The following is a 23,582-nucleotide window of genomic DNA, read 5'->3' on the forward strand; positions in this document are numbered from 1 at the left end:
AAGCGTCGCTACTGGCTACGGGTGGGAGGAGTGAGGAGATGGAACTGTTACTCTGGTTATTGCAACTGCTCTTTTCCAAGTAAAAATTTCACCATAAAAAAAGCATCTGGGCAAGAAAGGCCTCCAGTATCCTTTCTTCTGACATGAATTATTTGTCTACTGTCTCTTCTGAAACCGTTTTCTCTCAGTTCTCTTCACTTTACCTACGATCCCCGATAACCACTATTATCGGTGCAAATCAAGTTGGTGCACCTCCATCGTATCCATCGCATCCAACGTATAGTGGAACGCGTCAGGGATTCTAATTATGCATTATAAATATCGAAATGAAACCAAAAGCGAAAGCTGGAAGTTGAAGATATAAACAAAAAAAATGAGTAATAGGAAACCGCTGAAGGGAGTAATAATGATGTGGAGTCCGTTTGTTAGGTTCGCCTGCTTGAGTATAACAGCTTATCTGTACGCGCCTATAAGAGAGTATGTAACAGTTGTATCTTGCCAACTCTAGCCTATGGGGCAACAACTTCGGGGACAACGGAAAAGAATTAAACAAGCTGAGGGCAGCGCCATGAATGCGGCTAAAAACGAGATTGTTATACGCTGGATGAGTTAAAGAATAGGAAAAAAAACGAGCCTGGACAGGGCATTTTTCCTTCTTCAAGGGCGAAACGGCATTTAATGTGGAGAGTATCTTTCCGATTTGTGGCTAGCGGTAGCGATGAGACTGCAAGGGAAGGCGAATGTAGGCAGGGAGTGACAGAGATTCAGGTGAGCAGATGAGATTAGGAAATTGATTTGGAATCAGCTAGGGCGGAACCGTGTTGTTTTAATATTCAGTGGGAGAGTCCTTTGTCCTGCAGGGAATTTGTCAGGCTGATGATGACGATGATTAGTATATGAAGGCAGGGTAATCATAACTTCAAACAGCACATGAGGCGGTTACGCGAGTTGTATCGAATCAGAGAAAATTTTGCAGTCTCGGTAAAAAGTAAACTAAATTTAACTCTTCTATCAGAGCCTCATGTGTCCACTGTCGGCAGTTAAAGTGGAGGAAAGTTCAACCTATGCGCATATAATGTGCGGTCACATTTTCTTCCGAATATAAAACTGATATGAAAATTTCTATGTGAGCGGGGTTACATCACGACGTTATGTTCTGTCCAATTTTTGCATCGCTCGTAGATGTAATATAAATAGGAATAAGTAAAAAAACATTAAAGTTAGTGGTTTTACACTATTCGGTTCAATTGGCATGATGAGGACAAGTAATTTCAGGTTGTTAACAAAACTATCTGTGCTTAGCATTTTCACCCCCTTTTTTAAGGGGGAATAATAGCTAAAGTTCACTAAGCAACAATTCAGCACCCAGTTATATTGGCGTGCTGAAATTAACTTTTCATTTCTTAGAAATGTTCAGTTAGAGCAAGTGCTGTAAATCTTGTATATATCTGTCGTAAAAATGGCAAGTGAAGAAATATTTAAGTGATTTCCAATAAAACAAGACCATATACATTTATTTTTAAGCACGCTTGGCTTTAGTGAGCGGTGCAGTACAAAGAACTTCACAGCTTCACTGTCCTTAGTTCATCGAGCAAAAGCACTCTTCTTTGATGGAACTACGTAATGCTAATTACTCAGATACAGCAAATCGCTTTGATGATAGCTACTGCATTCCTTCTGACCATGCAGAAAAATTTTAATGCCAGCTTTGTTACACCGAAAATATCGACGAGTAAAACTGATCATCCGCCTCTCCCGCTTAAGATCGTGAAGGCCGACCTGCCAGAAAAAAAATAAAACGGTATGAACTGCACACCGCTGATCACCATCCTAGCCACGTATTTGGGGGGTAAACGAGGAGGCTCACCCAGATTCCCCACTCTACGTCAGCGGGATAGGAGACACTAAGAACTCGCGGCGAGCTGCCGCCCTAATCGGTTGGGAGCAGTAATTTTTAAAAATTGATTGCAACGTATAGATTCTGCGTAGAGCTTTCGATTTCAACGCGAATATTCCCAAACATACCCGTTGGGATTTTTCTGCACTATAATATGGCCATAAAAATGTTTTCAGAGTATTTTTAATTTGTCGGCCCTCAAATTGACGCTACCTATGGTGCCATGAGATAAGAACCGAAATTTATCATCTGCTTGGTTTGGTTTTTGTGGGGTTTAACGTCCCAAAGCGATTAAAGCTATGAGAGACGACGTAGTGGAGGGCTCCGGGCCACCTGGGGTTCTTTAACATGCACTGACATCGCACAGTACACGGGCCTCTAGAATTTCTCCTTCATAGAAATTCAGCCGCCGCGGCCGGGATCGAAGCCGCGTCTTTCGGGCCAGCAGCCGAGCGCCATGACCACTGAACCACAGCGGCGCATGCGGTCCTAAACTATGCTTTACTATGCTTTATTAGCCCGCAGTTTTGTTTTTCAAACCAAGCTGTGTCATTTGCTTAAATGATGTGCGTTTGTCGGTCTCGAACACATTTCGCTTGAGAGGTGCTTTGAATCTTTAGCATTTGATTTTCTTCCATGAGCAGTAACTTTTTATAAACGCTAATAAATTACTATATTATACCTCGCCGATGAATCCCTTAATATTGACCAACTATCGATGAAAAAAACAGCAGATGTGACGACGTCAACAGATGACGCTATTCATGCAAAAGAAAGCGGTTATATTACTGAATAAGGGAGAAAACAAAAAAAGCCATCTTGCAGTGATCGATAAGAAATCTTGATGTGAGGTTAAATTCAGCTTCATAGAAAGGATTAACTCGGCCGCTGCTCTCTCCGTAGCCATCAACAAGCGTTCACCTCCCTCCCTCATTCTGCGATCTGACATATGACCACTTGAGAGCAAAATTGAGGCTGAAAAGCACACGAGAAGGGCAAAGACTTGTGCACTGCTACACAGCTGCTGAGAAAATACTTTGGCCGCAGAAGTGCGAATGCACTTTGTTATTTTGCCGGAAAAAGGTTAATTATTGTTTGTAACTTGTTTATCATTGGTATTTTCACATACGTAGTCGTCTATATATTGAGGATTAGACATCACAAGTGGATGAAAGGAACGTGTACGCGCAGCCTAATGGAGAAAAGTACATTATTTCTAGGATTTCTTCTCGCATTTATCGCAGCTGCCCCGTCGTATGCTGCAGAAAACGAAAAGCATGACTTAAAAGAGGTAATCCTAATTTTATGCCTTAATGTTTGTCGGAATGCATATGACTTTCATTATGCACGTTGTCTAACAACCTTTCACTGAACTTACATCTATCAATGTTTTTTTCTTGATAATAACGTCCTTGACTGTTTAATTTCAGCAGCTTATTTGTACAGCTTAGTGAAAATTTATTACAGACTTTGACAAAGAAGGCCCTGAATTCGAGTATTGTTGAAAGCCTTAACAGACGATGATGGTTTGTAGAGACCATTGGGGCTCACAAAAAAACTGAACATCTGAGTGTATACCTATAGAAAGGCGGTGTTGTTCAAGCGGTAACCTTCGTGCGTGTTGGTTTTCTTCCCTGTGCCGCGGATGGAGAATTTTTGCCAAGCTAAATCATTTTTCTGCATTCAAAACTTCCGACACATTGCATGCCAAAGCTTTAAAGCTGTTCTTTTAGTGTACCGCGTAGTCATTCCCAATTACATTTTTGCAAAATCATTCCTAGTCGTTACTAGCCATTGTAAATTTCGCAAGTCATTTTTTGGGATGTTCATCAAGTGGATGCCACCTTACGGTCACTCAATGCCAAATGGAAAGAGTGATTTCTAACTCTCCACGTTGCCACCTGCCAACAGTGGCAGGCAGCAGGTGGCTCTGTCGTGTACCAATCATGGAGGGTGGCAGGTGCAAGTGTACACTAGAATAAACTGCCTGTCGATGCCGGGCATATTTTCCCGGTGGGATTATAACGATAACGGATTATATTATTTGAAGTTCACTATGTGAAAGCCGCAATATTATCTGATGCCATCGAAGCGCGTGTGATGAAGACCCACTGTGGTTTGCTTCACTTCACGAACAGCTACACTTCTTGCATATAAGTTCATACTGGCAAGAATAGTTTGAGCAGTGCATGGACTTCCTCAGTCAGCTGCCAAAATTTGGTTTACACAACTGACGGCATGATTTTCCTGTGTTGGTTTCAGTCTCTTTCGAAAAAGCCCCAATTTCTTTCTTCAGTAAATCTATCTTTTTTTGTAGCCCTTAGGAGTAAAATACATTTGCCGCTAAATTATTGATAAATCCAACTTTTCCTTTTTGATATAACGTAGCAACTCTCTTTTCATGCTATACGTAAATAAATGAAGTATTAATATTTTGCCTCATAACAGCAAGCCACATGAAAGAAAGGTCAGTATTATGAACATTTCTGCCACGGCAATATCGCTATACAAAGAAGTATTACTGATTGATCGGTATGTGGTAGAGAGAGGGTGTGGTAGATGGTCCTTGGCGATCACAAAATGAACAAGGGAGGGGAAAACCTCAGGTTGCTTGAGCCAACGTTTCGACAAGGGGACTTGTCTTCGTCTGGGCAAAGCGTTCATCATTGGCAGGGATTAAATAGGGCCTTCGCTCCGAGGAGGAAGGCCCCGGGTGGGGGAAGGAAAGTGGTGTGAGGGGGGATGCGTGTCAGGAAGGGGAGGGAGGTGAATCTTGATTCGTTAAGGTGCAATAGTGGAAAAACTTTTATCCGGGGGTGTGTAATGAACAAAGGCTTTGAAGAGGCTGCGACGGGGGGGAGGCGCTTGGTGGACCTGTAAAACTCAAATAAGAGGATTAGTCAGCGTGGCAAAGGGAAATGAGAACAAGGCAAACAAAATAGGCTGGCACTGGAAGGAGAAAGAAAGGGGGGGGGGCATTTCCAAGGAAGGACAAGGCGTGGGGGGGCTCTAGTTCAGAGAAATCCAAAAGGTGGGGGCGGAGGGGGTAACAGGAATTTTATTGTTTCCGAGAACTGATAGTAGAGGATTAGGAGAAAAAAAAGGTGAACAAAGGGAGGGGGTGAGAAGGCCGGAAATGTGGTGGGAGATATGACGTGGGAAGGGTGCAAAGAGCGATAATATACTTATGCGAGGTTCTAGGAAATGGTCTGACCACGTGCAAGACATTTATTAATTTAAAATTATGTTAACCCTGGAATGTACCTGAGAGATTCCAGGTTTCCTCTGGACATGTTAATCCCTTTTGGTTGCAGTGCTTTAAATCTGTGGATTAGGAATGCTTCTCTGTATTTTCTGTCCCTAGTCGATTTGAAGCCTTACTGCAGAATGAACACTTTGAGTTCGTCGAATTTGTGATGGCGTTGATTAAAATGAGTCGACACTGCCTTCTGTTCATTCTGTGTTGTGTCAGCCCGGAGTGCGTCGATACCTGTGTTGTGTCAGCCCGGTGCCCGTTTAATCTGGCACTCATTGTTTGCCCGGTTTCTCCGATATATTGTTTCTGGCAGAAGGAGCACTGGATCATGTAGATAATATTGGACGATGTGCAGTCAAAACTGGTCGTTATATCGAAACTGAAATCGCTTGCCGTACTTTTAACCGTGGTGTCCCTTTGTAAATGTTTGCATGTCTTGCATCTAGGTCGAGAGCACGAAGTTACTGTCGGTGGCGGTTTCTTACCGAGCCTAGCATGCACCAGAATGTCCTTCAGGTTTGTGTTGCGTCTGTATGTTACCCTTGGTGCGTCGGGAAATATTTTCTTGAGACGGTCGTTAGCAGTTAAAATGGGGTGGTATTTCCACAGGATATTGTTTATGCTTGGAAGCGCGTTTGAGTATTTCGTTATAAGTGCACGAGGTCGTTGACTGTTAGCTTTTTTAAGAACTACATCTCGTTTCAAAGTGGTTGCTCGTTCGAACGCATTATTAGGGGTTGTCTGTGGATGTTTTCTGGTGATTAGTGTGTTTTTTAGCGAGTGGAGGTGTTTCAGGTAGTCGTCGTCGTCGCTACATATTATTCCTATTCTCGTTGCCTGTCCTTCGAATATACCTTGTTTGCAGTGTCTTGGATGATGGCTAGTGAAATCTAAGTATTGCTGTCGGTCAGTAGGCTTCCTGTAAAGTGTGGTTTTGAGCTTGCTATTTTCTAAATGGACCGTGGTGTCAAGGAAATTGACTTGCGTTTCCGAGGAGTTGAAGGTGAATTTAATGCTGGAGTGGCATGAATTGAAATGTGTGACGAATGCCTGCAGGGTCTCAGCCCCATGCTCCCATATCATGAAAATGTCGTCTATGTAACGCAGGTATATAAGTGGTTTTTTTTAGAAATGAATTTAGAAGTTTAGATTCTAGTAGCCCCATAAAATGTTCGCGTAGGTGGGCGCGAAGGGAGTGCCCATGCTTGTTCCAAATACTTGAAGGTAGTAAGAAGAATCGAATTCAAAGTAGTTGAGTGTTAGTACCAATTCAAGGAGCGTGAGGTACACTTCAGTTTCGTGCGGGTGAGGACTTTGAGTTAAAAATTAAAAATTGAGTTAAATTTGAGTTAAAATTTTGGAGAGTGCGTCGATACCTTCATTTATGGGAATATTTGTGTCAAAGCGGCGACGTCAAGTGTGACAAGTATGCTATCTACTGGGATAATGGAAGCGTCATTCAGAGACTCTATATGCGGAGAAAGTGCGGCGTATCCTCGACAAAGGAAAGGAGGTGGGTGGGAATATCTGCAAGATAGTTGTTCAGGAAAATTGATAAGTTCTCTGTGGGCGTGTTATTGTTTGAAACGATAGGTCTGCCGGGGATATCTGCGGTAAACAAGTCTTCTGCGGAAACCTTGTGGATTTTGGGAAGTAGGTAAAAGCGTCCTGCCTGTTTGTTTAGCGGATTTACGAAGTGGTAGTCGGACTGCGTGATTAGTTCCCTTGATAATAAGTTTGCCAGTTTGTTCAGAATCAATGTGCAGAACTCTGAAGTGGGATCTGAATCTAATTTCCTATAATGACAAGGGTTGTTGAGTTGCCTAAAAGCTTCTTTTTTGTATTTTTCGGCCGGCAGGATAACTATGCTACCTCCTTTGTCTGCAGGCTTAATGACTATGTCGGTTCTAGAAGCTGAGTGGTTAAGAGTAGCCTGTTCCGTCGGGGTAACGTTTCTGCGTTTTCGAGCTTGCTTTGTTTGGTCTATAATTTCTTTCGACACAGATTTAATGTACAAGTCTAATTCGGGACTCTGCTGCGCTTCCGGCGTCCACGTGCTTTCGGCTTTGAGAGGGGTGGGATTAAGGCAGGTTACTTCAGTAGGGTGAGCACGTGTTGACCACGTGTTACAGGAAAGAGGTAGGTTAGTAATCGGGGTGTTCGTTTTTTCGGTAAAGAATTCCTTAATTCGCAATCTTCGCGCAAATTCTGTGAGATCTCTGTGAAGTTCATACTCGTTAAAATTATTGTTAGTTGGACAAAATGTAAGGCCATGCTTCAGTATCCGTTTTTCGCTATCACTTAGGGATTTGGAAATATCGACAATGTTGCTGTCAGTGCCCTGCGGCGGAAAAGGTGTATCTTTTGTCTGTATCGAAATTGGCGGGCGGTTGTTAAAGTGTCCAGATGTATTCGTATATCTAGCGGATATTTATCTCTAATTTGTTTACGCTGTTGTTTATCGTGCAGCTTGCGTTCCTAGTGCCTGGCTTTCGTCCGAATTTAGTTCTATCTTTCATCATCGAGGGAATTTAACTGCTCTTGACAATGTTCTTTTAAAATAGCTACGACTGAAAGGGATGCGTCATTTGAAACCTTTTCCCATCGAGCGAGGAGTTCAGGCCTGAGCGCACCGAGGGAGCACCTAACATTAACTCGAAGTCCTTTGGGTATTGTCCTGTGCTGCGAGTAGGATTTGTAAGTGTGTAGGTGGAATCGGTAGTTACTTTGTTTAGTGGCTAGTTTTCTGGCGACCAGGAAAACTCGTCTTTGGGTTCGGGGCGATTGGTGCTGCCAGATGTAAGTCATCTGCGCTTGTGCCGAGTGGACCTCTTGACGGGTGTTGTGTGTTTAGGGGACTTCTGTTTTAAAATATTAGCAAAGCTTTCAGTCCAACCTGTTAGGAAAGGTGCAGAACTGATGCAAAAAGCAAAGAATGCGCAATAAATCGCAAAACGCTGGCATAATGAAAGCACAAATAGAAAAAAATTTAGCAATTACTATTATTCGGAGTCCTAATTCTTAAGCCCACACCAATATATTTGCTGTTGTCTTTTTCAAAACACCAATTCTCGCACGGCACGTGTATAGCTACGGTGGACGTTAGCGTAAAAATAATACGCTCTTTTTTTTCAGTTTCTTAGCCGGAAAGAGATGATATGGACAACCAACAAGACTTTCGATCCGACCAACTCAGGCATGCGCTGCAAAGTGGATATCTTGAATGATTCAAAGGTGGATACTATTCATTTTACGAGATTTAACCTGGAAACAAAAACGTATGTAATTTATTTTGGAAATTTCTTTTATGGCAGCTTGTGTTCTGAGGGCTGATGTTCTTTATATTTGACAGAAGATGGAAGGGAGTCCCACTAGAAGGAAAGTTTGGATTTTGGGATGAACAGAGGAAGCCCGCTGACGGTTACGACAAAATGGATATTACACCAGTCAAACCGAATTTCAGGAGATATCAGGGTAGGTTACCGCTTTAAAATCTTTCCTTGTAATTCAGAAAAAAAATCGACTTTTTTGGGAGCTGTTTATTCTTGTAACCTAGCTAATAACAGTAATACATTGAAGAAAGAACCTTTTTTATTATATTGTGCAGTGTCGCAACTGCACGTTTCCATTTTTTCATTTATTCAGTATGTATTTCATGGGGAAAACATGTGGAGGCTTTACATTTCTTCATGATGTCGTGCTGACAACAAAAGTGCAGAATGAGATTGGAAGTAAGATGATATGCAAGATGATACTAAATATGAAAAACTTCCTTTGCAGAGCTTCTAGGTACGCCTGCAAGACAAAGGATGGAGGGAGCGATACAATCAAACTTCCCTTTTTTGGGGGGGCGAATTACCTAGTACTCAAATCCTCTGTATTGGCAAGGGTTTTAGGCGTTCTGTGGAACAAATTCATCGCAATGACGTTTAGATATATTCGCGAAATGCAGGTTGAAAATCGTTACTATACCAGCCAAAGTTCTTCCACAGTGACCTAAACTACCCGAAAAAAAAAAAGACTCAAGACCGGGCCTACGGGCACCTAGGAGTTCTAAAGATAGTTCTTGAACGAAGAAATTGGCGTTACGCGCATAGTACCGCTGACATGTTGTCCCTCCGAAGTATTTCAGTGCAAAGTTTGTCGTCCTAGTCCGCAACTGGTTCCACACTTCGAATTCAAGTTCTAGTCGAAGCTTACCCGAAGCACAAAAAGCCAAAAAATTAAAACAGGAGTTTGAGGCTGCATCGCAAAGAAAGAAATCATGACCAGTAAATTAAACCCATGCTTGCAAACAGACGCAGCATGATGGCTGTGAGTGATCTTTTGATCGTACAACGCACACAAGTGTTCGGTTAGATAAACCCAAGAAGTTATATTGAAGGGAAAAGCTTCACTAGGCTCGTCAACACCGCGCTTCGCGTGAGCCACACTTGCCACAGCTGTGCATGCGCGAAACCGAGTGACGTCACGACATTATTTCTCGATGCTTTTCATGGTTGGAATGATTGTTCGCTCTTTCATGTGTATATTAACGTTCAGCTGGATGAGACGGGAAAAAACGATAACGGTGGACGCGTCTTCCTAGGGACTCTGAAATTACAGCAAATTCTCAAAACGGCTTTGGCTTTTGGCCTCTTTTTATTCGTTGGTTATGCTCAGATAATGATTGTGCCGGATGTAAAATCAAACGATGGATAACAGCAGAATATGACAAATTCAAAGCTTCGTGAACTGCTTTTTTCGAATGCTAGGCGCGTATTTATTGAAATTGATTGGGATTAAAAATGACTTTTAAGCGGAGAAAGGTTGCCAACGACTTGCATGGTTCATTCAAGAAATGATGCCTGGGGCGAATCAAGCGAAGCTACGCGTGTTTACTAAATACCGAAAATAAAATTTACCCCTCGCAGTATGAGGTAAAACATGATTTATGGTTGATAGTTTATGAGGTTTTAACGTCCCAAAGCGACAAGAAATTCACTACTAAGTATACCATCTAGTTTAATTCCGTCTCCGTTAAAAGTCATCTGCATAAGGAAATCGATCCGACTGCCAATGTGCTGCCAGCATGCTGCCAGCATGCTGAACAGCTGAAGAACAAGCGGCATTCAGTTCCAGAATGAAGGGTTTAACATTGAAGCTGTCGAACTGCTATGCGTCTACGGTTTTCAGAGGTTTTTGGAGATTGGTGTAAATATCTATAGGCAAAAGCAAGACAAATTCAGTCGATGGGAACATGAGTGCGCTGAAATAAATATTTAAGTGCGAAAGCGCTGCTTCCCAAGGTCCAACCGACTCACCGTGTTTGTGTGAAGCTTGACCTTGAGGCTAGGCTTCCATAAATAAAAAAATAATTACTTCCGCGACTAACATTCCAACCAGCGGCTACGCAACCAGATCAGCTTTGCTGGACAACGCACGAGAGCACTATGCTATCCCCGCAGCCGCCTCCCGGTAAACAGCAGCAAAGCCTCGTGCTGTGCATTGCACATCGTTGCCTTATTCAACTAACACTACTATCGAATTGTACATTCCAGACGTGTCAACAACCACGCAAAGTGAAACCGCGAGCCAACGATGCTAATGCCATGCTTTTGCAGTTTAATGACGTTAAAAGCACAGCACTTTCTTCTCTTGCTCCCTTACACAACCCTCTCAATATGAGTATTGCATTAATTCTCGTATATTTCAGGTGCACTTGTGCAAAGCACAGAGATACTGGAGTACTCGAGCCCTGATAAATCATGCGCCGTATTCACAGTTATTAGCAACAGTTTTGCAGGTATGTATGCTGCAACTATTTGAAACAAATAGCTTTGCTGGCTATTAAATCATAAAGAAAGAGGGATATCGACAGGCTGTAGAGCAGGTGGTTTTATTGCATCAAGGTTCTTTTCAACCACAACTTTAGTAACTGACGTAGCGAAAACAAATTCCTTAACAACCAAAATTGACCATTTTGTAGATTATAAGCGCATAGATTACCACCAGTGATTTTTAAATAAAGTTACTCTAGAAAAGCTGAACTAGGACAACTTATACTGACCCCTAAATTTAGTTTTCTGCTGGAGCGCATACGTACCTGATACGTGGAAAAGTTGGATTCCGTTTTTGAAACCTAATGTTACCTCAACTTCTTCATTTAACTCGCTGCTTAAGCAGGTACCAATATAAGTATGTGGAGTACACTGCTGAGTTGTGTGTCGTTATAGGGGCGTAGCAGAACTGAAGAAACTCAGTGTAGCTTCGAGGAACTGCTTGACCGCGCAACACCAGCCATACGTCGGAACCTTTGACATCAACGAGTACATGGGGTTGGATTGCAGTAGATGACTGCGTAAAGTTTTGTCCGTTTCTCAACCTGAACCACATGAATGGCTGTCATGTGCATACGCCGACAAGAAATTAATTGCATTTAGTGCCATTGGTATTATGTAGTTTTAGAGTAAACGGCTGGAGTTTATGAAGGTGCTTATACACATTGAGGAAACGCTAGTCTCGTAATTATTAACCCGAGAACGTTAAGGCCCCCGATCTGCCAAAATATTGCTTCGTCAGCGGGGCTCATCGTCTGCGGCGGCGGTAATGTTGTCAGCGCATAAGCAGGTGGCACCTACCACCTAGGTCACATGACCTGGTGGCGTCAACACAACCTGCGCATTGGATTGTGAGCAAGCTACTTGCCCCCTGCGGCAGGGGGGAGGGGGAGACGTGGCAGATGGTAGTGGAAGAGGCTGCTCGGGGAGAGCAACGTGTGTCTCACAAGGCCCACCAGTGTCTCTGTTCAAAACTCAACGCAACCTTAAGTTAGCATCCTTGAATCATAACTGCCGCCAAAAAACGGGCTGACATAGAGAAAAAAACACAAAAAGCACGAACGGTGCTGATAAGTAAACTGACGGGGGAAAAGGTGTGGTTGGCAAAGAAAGATTAGCTCAATGTAGAAGAAATGTGCTTCACAGAAACGAGCTTTCGGGCAAGTCGGTCGTATTCTTGTTTCATAACTGCACCAAAGAAACACGTTTGCAAAGAGAAGAAACGCACAACACACGGATGAAGTCTGCAGCGTTCGTCCGCTGTGCGTTTCTCCTCTATGTGAACGTATTTGTTTGGCACAGTTATGAAACAAGAATGCGACGAACTAGCCCGAAAGCTCGTTTTACTTAAGTTCGGGTGTCGGCCATATAGCTGCATATAGCTGCAAACAATTAATCCTTAGAGTTGCACAAATGAGAGTTAGTCACGTTAGTTACTTCTCCCTACTTAACCCCATACCATCAGTGACAGCGTGTCATCCGTAACGGGCGGTCAACAGGCCAGCCCGCTAGAACATCAGAACATCCAACTGTTAGGGCGCACTTGGCCCGGCTTGAAAGGCGAGCGACGCAAGCCGTCTCATCAGCTGCGCTGCCTTATGCACCTGCCCACAATGGAGACGTCGCAGAGATTGAGGTCTTGGGGCGTCAGGTCTTCACAGGCCCTGTAATAAGCCATGAAGGTTCCTTGCATCGCGACCTTCTTGATGGAGCCGGCACGAAAAGGAGGGAACTGATAACTATTCTTTAAAAAGTAGTTTTACAGGAGCCATTAAGTTACGAAATGGCTATACTCTGGGGTAGCAGCGGCAAGTGGTCTACCTCATATGAAGATTTGTCACCTAGTTTCCTTTCTCTGTCTATTAAATTAGGATATGCAGATATTCGAATTGTGAATAAATTTGACTGCCCACCTTTCAGACCCTGCTTTCGGCTGTTGACATCTAGCAATTATATTTAATGAACTTATAATGCCTTCAGCCATATAGTGCACTTTGCCTCACCCAAACTTCTGCCTAAGCTACTTGTGTTCGATGTTTTTCTCTTGTAATCTTACCATGTTTTTTGGTAGGTTGGAAATGTTGCAGTCTTGCTAATATATGGCACTGCCAACTTTGCTTTTAAAATTATTTTTTATGCTGCGCATTTCAGTCAGTCCAAAATTCTCAGTGGAACTCCGGGTGAAAAATTCCTCTATCCACAAAACTCCTGATACCGGCTGTTATGAAGCTTTTCGGGGAAAAGTACAGCGAGGGCAGAAAGCAAAACGTGTATATTGGCCTAAGTGTCAGAAGAAATGGATGGACCCCGAATCTTCTTTTCTAATGTCATAAATAAAATGAAGAATTCTTAGAGAAGTGAATTCATTTTTATGGCTTTTTTTGGTAAACTCTAGTGCATTCCTTCTAAGCCAAAAAAATTTTTCACTCACAGTCTTCTAGTGTATGATGATGGTTGGTTGGTTTATGGGGTTTAACGTCCCAAAGCGACTAAGGCTATGAGAGACGCCGTAGTAGAGGGCTCCGGAAATTTCGACCACCTGGGGTTCTTTAGCGTGCACTGACATCGCACAGTACACGGGCCTCGAATTTATCCTCCAAAGAAATTCAACCGCCGCGGCCGGGATCGAACCCGCGTCTTTCGGGACAGCAGCCGAGCACCATAGCCACTGAGCCACCGCGGCGGCAGTGTGTATGATGATGGATTTCATTAAATGTACTGATCTCAATGACAGAACTAGCTGATCGGGATCAGTTTATTAAATGTCATGTACCGTTATGCTCTAATATCAGTGTCTCTGTGGACACCTGAGGTGTATGGCATAGCATCGCGTGATGATTTTCATCCCTCCTTCTAAGCAGTCTTCCTACCCACCAGGGGGCTATATGTTGAGTCCAACTGCTCCCAGAAAAGTGAAACAGCCTGGTACAGTTGGTGTCTTCCTCAATGGCTGAGGGAGCAGCACTTTCTCTAGCAGAAGCGCCGGGATACAAGCGCCTTTTTCTTTCTCTAAATAAGACTTCCATGAAAAACATCACAGGCCGCCCCCGGGCCCCTAAACCAGTGTTGCAGGAGCTACTATAACCATCGCTTAAGTGTACGCGGCTGTTGCCGACAGTGGTTCGCGGAATTAGAAGGAATATGGTAAGCGGTCTGTTTTCTTGCTGTATGGGTTTCTCTGCAGCTTAGTCGGAGCTTTTTCCGAACGTGAGTACAATGCGGTTAAGGGAGCTATGTGCCGAAGCGGTGGATGAGTGACGTCCTCAGTCCATTTGGGCCACAATTGTTGGCCCATTGTCGTTTTGAGAACCAAAGAATGCATAGCCTCCTGACGTGGGTGCCTCCCGCAGACACCGAGCATGGGTAATCATGTGGTCAGAAACTGCCAGTTATGCCGTAGCTTGTCTTGCAGCATGCTCATTTGCCGTGGGCTAATTTAGAGTCGTCATCAACGACCGGAACAACGTTTGACTTCAGAACCTGTTCCGAGTTCCGCAGCTCGTCACGAGCCGGCTATTTGCCCTCGAACTGAAGTTTGTGCAGACGGTGTGGCACTTGTATGGAAAGGAGGATTTCATATCAGCAGTTGACGGCCCCAGGGGTGCGGCTGAGTAACGCGAACATCTGTGCCGTAGGCATCAGTGGTTTACCCGGCGCCTGAGATAGGCGTACGCTTGCAAACACGAGCCGGCGTTGCTGAGGGAGCAGATGGTTTTGCTCGTATCATCCAAGGTATGTTCTAAATTGCCGATTGGTATAGCTTTTCCTGCGCGAGTACTGTCGCAGCTCACAGCCGGTTTCCAACAGCTAGCTTCAGTATTTCGCACACTGTTTCAACGCGCTGCATTGAAACGGGTGTCTTTTTTGCGCTTGCCCTGCGTGCGAGAAATTGCCCACAAATCTCAAATTGGAAACTTTTCCACTATTCCATACACCGTGCGTATACGCTACGTAACCGGTGGCTAAGGCTGACGCGAAAGCGTTCCGAGCCGCTTTCATTGCTGCATTGTTGATATAGCTTGCAAAGAAAAAAAAATGTTTCACAAGGCTGTAAACATCGACGATTTTTGTGAGGGTTCATCAGGCGGCACATCGGGAAAAAATATGCGTGTAATAGACAGCGACATGCCATCTTCCGGCCAACTTCTGGCCCTAATTTCATCCCTGTACGCTATTCTTGCTCTCTTAGAGAGATGTGCGCTAGATGAGGGCTTCTCGACGAACTCGTTAAATCCCAAGTATACTCTTGGACTACAGAAGCCGCCACGTGATCATTTCACGGAGAAAAGGCGAAGCTTCTAGCCGAGGCGCGTTTTGAATTGGGCTGCTAGGAAATTTTCTGGAGCCGCTTTATGATGACTGCTCCTCAAAAAGTAACCTTAGCAATGGTCTTCTTATATCTCACATTAAGTTTATAGATTTACATTGTTCTTAACTAATAAATAATGTACCAACCACAAAACGTTTACTTCGATCCTATTTAAAAAACAGGTTGGGTCTAAGATGGTCAAATGTTTAGGGGAATCCCCCAAGGTGGAGTAGATTTGTAATAAGGGAGTAATTACTCATTGACATCCACCCGAGCGCAGCCATACGGCTACAAAGGAAAGCTATACAGCTTTTTCAGAAATTTCGTAGTTAAAAAAAATTTGTCCTGGTCCGGGGTTCCTTTGTAGCTATATGGCTGCGCTCGGGTGGATGTCAATGAATAATTACTCCCTTATTACAAATCTACTCCACTTTGGGGGATTCCTCTAAACATTTGACCAACACAGTTCCCACTTTGAGTTATTGATCAATTCGCTCTCGCCCTACCATAAGCTTGCCGTCCCGGTTAGCTCAATTGGTAGAGCGACTGCTTCGGTGGGACGGTGGTCCCTAGTTCGAACCCCGGGCCAGGACGAATTTTTCTTTAACTACGAAGTTTCTGAGAAAGCTGTATAGCTTTCCTTTGTAGCCGTATGGCTGCGCTCGGGTGGATGTCAATGAGTAAGGTTAGGTATAAGCAATATATACGCTTCGTGTTGAAGTCGCAAAAATATTGCCGAGATATCTTTGTTGTGTTTGTTCATTCTTCAGAACTGACGGCACGCCGATTGATCGTCTTATAGGATGCAAAACGCGCGCAGATTTATCTCGATTGATCGCATCCAGGCGGAACCGATTCTACGTTGTTCCAGAATATTCTAGAAACTTTCCATGTTTTGTCTCGAAAGTTCGCTATCAGCTTTAAATTCAGCAGCCACGGTTCGACGACCAATGAGGACGCTTGTTGCTACGCCGCCGCGGACTCATTGAGGGCTTTGCGGGCACATGTCAGCCCATGTAAAGTGTTCCGTGTAGTAGCCATTTTCGGCGTCTTCCTCCTGTCTGGACTACAGTCATCACTACGCGACAGTATATTTCTATACTAATTGGCAGTGAAAACAGAGTAAAGCATCAGATGAGCTAACCAGGCATGTTTCTTCTTGTCGTGAAGGTATAGGTTGCGCAACCAAGGGACGAACCACGAAGAAAGACACAGAGACACACACACCTTCACAACATCGTGTACCAACTAGGCCCAACCCAAGTTTTATTGAAGTTCTTCTTGTCGAACCGGAAAGCAGCGACAAGATAGTTTGCTGCCAGATTTCATTGTAAAAAAAAAAATGTAAATACTAACTTCGGTTTCGAAATCTGCAAGATTGGATTAGTGCAAAACTCGGTCAGCTTCTACGAACGGCGAGGTAGAGAGAAAACACACCGCTACCGCATCAAAGCTCCACCTGCGCTAAAGAAGCAAATGCGTCAAATCTGTAACCGCTTCATAATGATCATTATGAATTTGTGAACAGAGTTTGCACAAAGAGATGTGTGCTTAGAGAGCTCAATTGAGCTAGTAGGGCTGCTTATTTAGCGGAAAGAGCTTATACCTCGTGTTCGGCGAACAAAATTATAACTCCTAAACGCAGGGGAGTTTACGATAGCAAGGAAATTATTGTAGATGGCAACTGTCGGGTGCGAGAAAAGCAAGTAAGAATAAAAGTCATTCTAATTCTGCATGTAAATAACTAGCATTCTGTAAATAATTATTTGTTCAGCCCAGTCTGGAGGGTGTGATACCAAAGGACAGTTTTAAAAAAGAACACAAGGCCATGCCATACCAGTTTCTGAACTGAGCAAGAATCTGTCTGCAGAGTCTGTGCTGATCAAAGAATTCCCACGCATATTTCCGCACAAAACCAAGACTCTGCTCATGAGGCGTGACGTGTTGTGATGTATCGCATTGCCGGCGGCGCCCAGTTCGAAATATCTGGGCTCTTCGACCATGTCATCCAGATTATTTTGATTCGATGCTTGATGATAGTGAATTCTCACGAAGCAACAGAAATGGCATGCCGATGCTGCACTAGCGGATGCAGTTCGGGCTTGGTGCAGTAGTTATTGCAATGCATGATCAGCGGTACTTGCGTTTTCACCGACCTTCCTGCGCATCTGACGAGCTCTCGTTGGTTCTTGTGAGACAAACAAAAAACACGATGCACTTCCATCTTCCAGCACTGAAGAGTGTTAGAGCATGACTGTTTCCTGGTTTAAAAACTGATATGGCAGACTGTTACCCATGGCTTCAAAACACGTTTGGCACCTATTTCCAGATTGTTGGGCTAGAAGAATTTAATAAAAGTTTGAGTAAATTGTCTTTCTGATTAGGGTTTTTGGACAGTTACTTATGTTCGTCGCTGCCGACAATTTCTTTCTGAAAAACTTTTTTGCCTGTATCCAAATCCAGATTATTACAATTTTTCTCGCAGCTGCCGAAACACCGGTATTTACCAAGCAATTTCCGCCAGATCGATGCAGCTGATCACCGTAGGCGCCTGCCTCAGAAATATGGCAGCACAAAAGCGCATTTTTATAGCTGAGGCCTCTCACGCTTGTTTTGCGTGCTCAACAACCAGTTTCAGAATTAGCCAGTTACGTCGATGGAAGACTGTGCAAAAAAAGAAAGTCGTTTTTGATACCTACTTTACCCAGAGTCATTTCTTTTGTGATCTTTCCGAGGTGTTTTGAAAACGTCGTAAAGCCTTTCGAAAATGTCGTAGGGTCTTTCAAAAATGTCACCCGATGGACTGACCCACAACCGGAGATGAGGGACCCTGGACAAAATTCAGCCTGTTTTCTCGTAGCTTCAGGAGGTCTTATTCTGATGAAAGCAGAAAATAGTATGCCAGAACATTCGTATGATCTCTTAGAATTTTTTTCCGACTCCGGTGAAATTGAAAACTTTACTTGACATTTAGAAACCTACATCGAAAAGTGTCCAGATGTCGCGGAGAAAGGTCATCCTAAACCCTTTCAGTCACGAATTAAGGTCTTGTCGGACGGAAACTTTAGTTCTTACAATTTTATATAGTGTGCCTAGATAGCACACAAATAATCAGCACTATCTGTATAATAGTCGGGGCCTCATCAATTCCGGGCCTCATACATCTCAACGTCATGTCTTACACTATTTACATTATGTGAATCCACCTGTTTCACAAGATGTGCCGCCTTCAGGTGAATGGCGCTAATTTTTCTGCGAATGGTTACAAACGAATGGTCGTGGGAGACGCACGCGCGATACGATTCCGGCTCAAATATTAGCTCCCACCATTGGCGGCTCATTATATTTCATGAGCAATCGAAGCACACGCAAAACAAGTTGTTTACAGTTGTGAACGCCGGGACTAAAGGATTACGTCACCAGTACGACTATGTTCAAGGGCTTTCATACTCAAGAGACGTGAAAGAAAAGTTGCCACTTTCGTTCTGGATCCGAGCACTACCAGCGTGCAGCGACAGCGTGATATTGATTCCATTGAGGTTCAATGTTCCTCGAGGCATCATCATTATCATCATCAGCAGCAGCCTGACTAGGCCCACTGCAAAGTCCTCTCCCATGTCTCTCCGGTTAACCCGGTCCTTCTCAGAATTCTGTCACCATTTACGCGTAAGCATCTTAACCTCATCCGGCCGCCTAGATTTTTGGCGCCTCCTGCTACGCTTGCCTTGTATTTTAATACACTCCGTTACTCTTAAGGACAAACGGTTATCTTGCATTCGCATTACATTCGTGCCAAAGTCCATTTCTTCCTTTTGAGTTCGACTCGGATGTCATTAACCTTAGTTTGTTCCCTCACCCACTCCGCCCTCTTTCGATCTCTTAACGTTATGCCCATCATTTTTATTTCCATAGATCGCTACGTTGTGCTTAACTCAAACTTAACCATTTTCTTTAGCCTCCACGTTTCTACCCGACAGGTGATTACCGATAAGATACAGCTGTTGTATACTTTTCTCTTGAGGGATATTCGTAAACTCCGTTCATGATGTGAGATGCCATACGCGCTCCACCCCATTCTTATACTTCTAGTTATTTGCCTCTCGTGATGAGGATATATGGCCACTACCTTCCCTTAGCACACGTATTCTCTTACCACTTCCAGCACCTCGCCATCAATTATGAACTGCTGTTCCCTTGCTAGACTGTTTGACATTACTGTGTTTTTCTGCAAGTTAGTTTTCAGACCCACCGTTGTGCTCTGCTTCTCTAAGTCATTGATCATGATTTGCAGTTCATCTCCTGAGTGACTTAGCAAGCCTTCAATTATATCTGTATGTACCAGCTCCATTGAAGTTTCTTTTCAGAGTTAGGACTCTGCCGGTACATTTGTAATTTCCATTCATATCATAGACTAGCTACCTTCCTAGTTCCTCTGGTTTCTCCCATTCGTCGCTGACGTGACGCCGATACCCTTTTCAATCCTTTTCCTCTCCCGGTCGAGTCGGGGAAAAGAAGAAAACGGGAGTGGAGGGCAACCTAGAAAGGAGGAAAGAAAATGTGGCGGCGCGTGACAAGAATGGTAGCGCGCTTTACGATATTCCTCTGTGGGGGCTATCGCTCACTACCAGTTACATGGTTCTCTACTGCGCACGCTCTCTCCCACAGCCGTTCTATGTGGAGACAATAGATACCTATAGCATAGCGCGTACTGATACCGCGACCGCTTACAGCGTACCGCGCCCCGATACTACGCATGCGCAGATTGGTCATTTCGCAGCTGACGGGAGGGCTGTTGACGGGAAGGTGGCGCCATCTGGCGCCCACAGGGCGATCTGCGCTTGCGAAATGGTGGGAAGCGGTACGCTGTAAGCTGTCGCGGTGCGTCCTATGCAATATGTATCTAACCGCGTTGTGTCCTACCACGTCCGCAGTGTTGATCCTATAATCGTAGCAAGCATACTGGTTTCGCGCAGCTGCATGTCGAAGTTTATGCCACAATAAGACGCCCCGCGCAGAGATAATGAATAAAAGAAAAATAGAGACTAACAACCATACACGTAACCCACATGACATAGAAGTGCTCTATTTCCTTACAGGATCCCCCACAGCCGTTACATGTGGCAGTACATCAAAAACACGGCACCGTCACGCAGATTATTTCCCGATGCTAGAACTAACGTTTTTTAATTTTCAATTTTTCCGCTCATTCTTGCGAATTGGAACAAATTACCTGTGCCAACTCAGATAACCTGGATTTATTCTATGCATTAAATGTTTTTCTCACTCATTCACTGTGCGGTCTAAAGAAGAACAAGGAGCAGCACGGCAGACATGGCTGAAAAGTCGAGGTATAGCAGATTTGTAGATTTATATCTGAGTAACAATTAGTAATTTTACGATGATAATATTAAATCTTTTATGTAACTGTGGTCCGAACTCATATCCGCGTCGTAAAATTTATTGAATGCGTAGAGGATGTGCTGCAATTCGTTTCTGTCATTTGCGGTTTTGACGCCACGGCAGCAGAACGGTTGTAAGCTGTGGCCATTAAATGATCATTGGTAACGTTTCTAGAACACCTTTTTTTTATTTCGTGCACTTTCCATAAAAGCTTAGTTTAGGATTGCTGTATACTATAGAATATCGTGTATTTTACTGCAGGAAGCGGAGAAGAACCTGCTCTTCTTGCCATCAGTCAGCCGCTTGGTAAAATCTTACTTTGTCACCGTTAGTCCCATTTCGTGTGAAATCCGTGTCCTTGATGCCCTTGACCCTGCGTAAGTCCACAGCAGGTGGCGAACATCCGCCTCTGCAGCCGATGTGGAACACCTCGGGCAGGTGGTGGGTGGTCCTGGGTCTCCTTGTGAGCCCCACTGGCACGCGACCGACGGGCCGCCCCAGCCCTGATCCTTCAAAGGAATACCTCCTCCAATCTCGATAAGTTATGAGGGAGGGGAAAGTTCAGGGAGAATGAGGGCTAATGTATTTCTTTTTGAAGAGGATACTAAGATGGGGAGAGCGGACTGGGCATAAAAATGGAGCCTAGGGTGGATGCTTCTTTAGCAGCCATAAAACAACTGAAGAGAGCGACAGGACACTTGCTGCAACAAAGGAGATCCATGTACTCAATAGAAAAAATCGAAGATACGCATCCAGGTACACCGGACACAAGACGACGCTGAGAGCGCTGAGCAGAGAAAACAAAACGACCTTTCACACCAAGCTCCAAAACACTAGAAAAACCACTGCTAGTGTTTTTGTGGACACACCTATGCTGAGGAATTTGTTGGACTTTTAATGTGATTATTTCTTGCGGCAAAATCGGAATAACTGAGAGCGGGAAAAACAATATTTTAGTTTTTAGCAGTGTTGGTGAAATGTTTTAGGGGCTAGCGTAAATTTGTAGTAAAGAAATTATTACTCAATGGCAGCCAATGACTAATTACTTCCTTGTTACAAACCTCCCCCGCCGTGTGGGAATCCCATAAACATTTGACCAGCGCTTTTGTTGCTACTTGGAGTTGCTACTACAATATGCTAGCCGTCCTGGTTGGCGCATATGGTAGAGCGACTGCTGCGGTGAAGCAATGGTACGGGTTTCGAACCGCGGACCAGGAAGCCATTTTCTTTAACTGCGAAATCTTTGTGAAGGCTGTATAACTTTTCTTCGTAGCCGTAGAGCGGCACTTCCATAGAGGCCGATGGGTAATTACTGCCTTAATAACTTAATTATTGCCCTCGGCGATTCTCCTGAACATTTTACCAAAACATATCATAAGTTTCTCGGTGGAAGCACATATTTGCCTAAGAACGCATTGCAAGGTAAATGGGAGAAGGTTCACTTACAGAGAATTTCTTCGCTGAATGAGACTCAAATTAGCACATCGCTTGCAGCCGCACAGTTCCAGATAAATGACGCCAAAGTGCCACTTCATAACGGAAAATACTCATTCGCGGAAGGAATGCTTTTATTCTCTTCTTTCAACAAGGCTGACGATGGGCGAGTTGGTACTGAATAATCTTAAAACCAGCCAAAAAGACCCTTAGCTCCTTAACTCATGTTCTTCTTTTCTCCTAGCTGTGTTGCGTCTTTTGCCTGCGGTTGTTGTTTTTTACATCAGTAAACATGGCACAAGCTGTTGTTGTTGTTCTCCTCGAAATAATGGCGCGTACCCACTGCGGGGGATTGGCCAAGACACAGACGGCAACTGATAGGTGCTCGAAATGTTGAACAAGAAAATAATGATGAGGAAAAAATAAAATAATAATGATAATAATAGTAATTAGGAAATAAAAAAAAAGAAATTGAGATGTGTAATTGAAATAAGCTAAACAAATACTGTGAGATCGGTGACTGAAATAGAGAACGGGGCTCAATATTCCATGTTTCGGAAAGCTTTCGTTGCAGAGAAATATTTATGATGAGATAGAGCACAGCTTAAGACAGCAGCCGTTTAGTGTCTGTAAGGAAGTTTTAAATGGCGGAAAGCACATTCCAGTTACTGTGCTCAAGAGAGGAAGCCCCAAGAGACAGAACAACCCCAGCTGTACAGACTTAGACCTAGCTGTCGTAACGGATGCTCTAGCAGGCGGTTCCGTAAAGAGGAGAAACGGCGGTAGGTCAACAAGAAATGATCTATCGTTTCGGGTTCTCCGCAGAACGGGCACAATGGGGAGACCGCCAGACCAGATCTATAAAGGTAGAAGTTTAAGTGAGGCACGCGACAACGTAGACGCGTGAAGGAAACCTCGAGCTTGCGTGATCGCCATCCTTTACTGCACCACGGGTAAAGGAGATGCCGCAATTCGGGAGAGGAGGTCAGAGCTGATGCTGCGAATTCTTTCAAGAGCAGATACCTGCCAAACCTGGCCGCCGTAATACGAGGTCTGTTAGAAAAGTATCAGAACTTTTGCCGGAGAAAAAAAACTGGCATAACTGGAGCGTTGGAAACCTAATCACCTTCAAAGTAGTCTCCTTGGGACTCCACATACTTCTTCCAGTGGTGCTGCCATCGTTGGAAGTATTCCGAAAAGGCCCCTTTCGGAATGGAGTTTAGCTCAGCTGTCGTTGCAGCCATAATGTCCTCTCTTGTCAGAAATCGCGCTCCTTCAATGGCCTCTTGATTTTGGGAAGCAGCCACAAGTCACCGGGGGCCATATTAGGAGAGTAAGGAGTCTGTTGAACTACAGCAGTCTGGTTTTTGTCGAAAAAAGTGTCAATTTAGTGCAAGGAATGTGCAGGAGCATTGTCATGATTAATGCGCCAATTTCCTGTTGACCTCAGCTTCGGCCTCTTGCGCC

At 44.1% G+C, this 23,582-nt stretch overlaps 1 long non-coding RNA gene across 1 annotated transcript; it reads left to right on the plus strand.

Annotated features, from left to right (window-relative positions):
- Window positions 1-8,516: 8,516 nt before the first annotated feature.
- LOC149331909 (uncharacterized) lies at window positions 8,517-13,230 on the plus strand. The gene is made up of 3 exons (XR_016284860.1): window positions 8,517-8,627; window positions 10,849-10,938; window positions 13,124-13,230. It is a non-coding gene; the product is annotated as an uncharacterized LOC149331909 (long non-coding RNA).
- Window positions 13,231-23,582: the final 10,352 nt, after the last annotated feature.

This window comes from Amblyomma mixtum, chromosome 8 (genome assembly GCF_055824585.1).
Source record: "Amblyomma mixtum isolate Tamu chromosome 8, ASM5582458v1, whole genome shotgun sequence".
NCBI lineage: Eukaryota > Metazoa > Arthropoda > Arachnida > Ixodida > Ixodidae > Amblyomma > Amblyomma mixtum.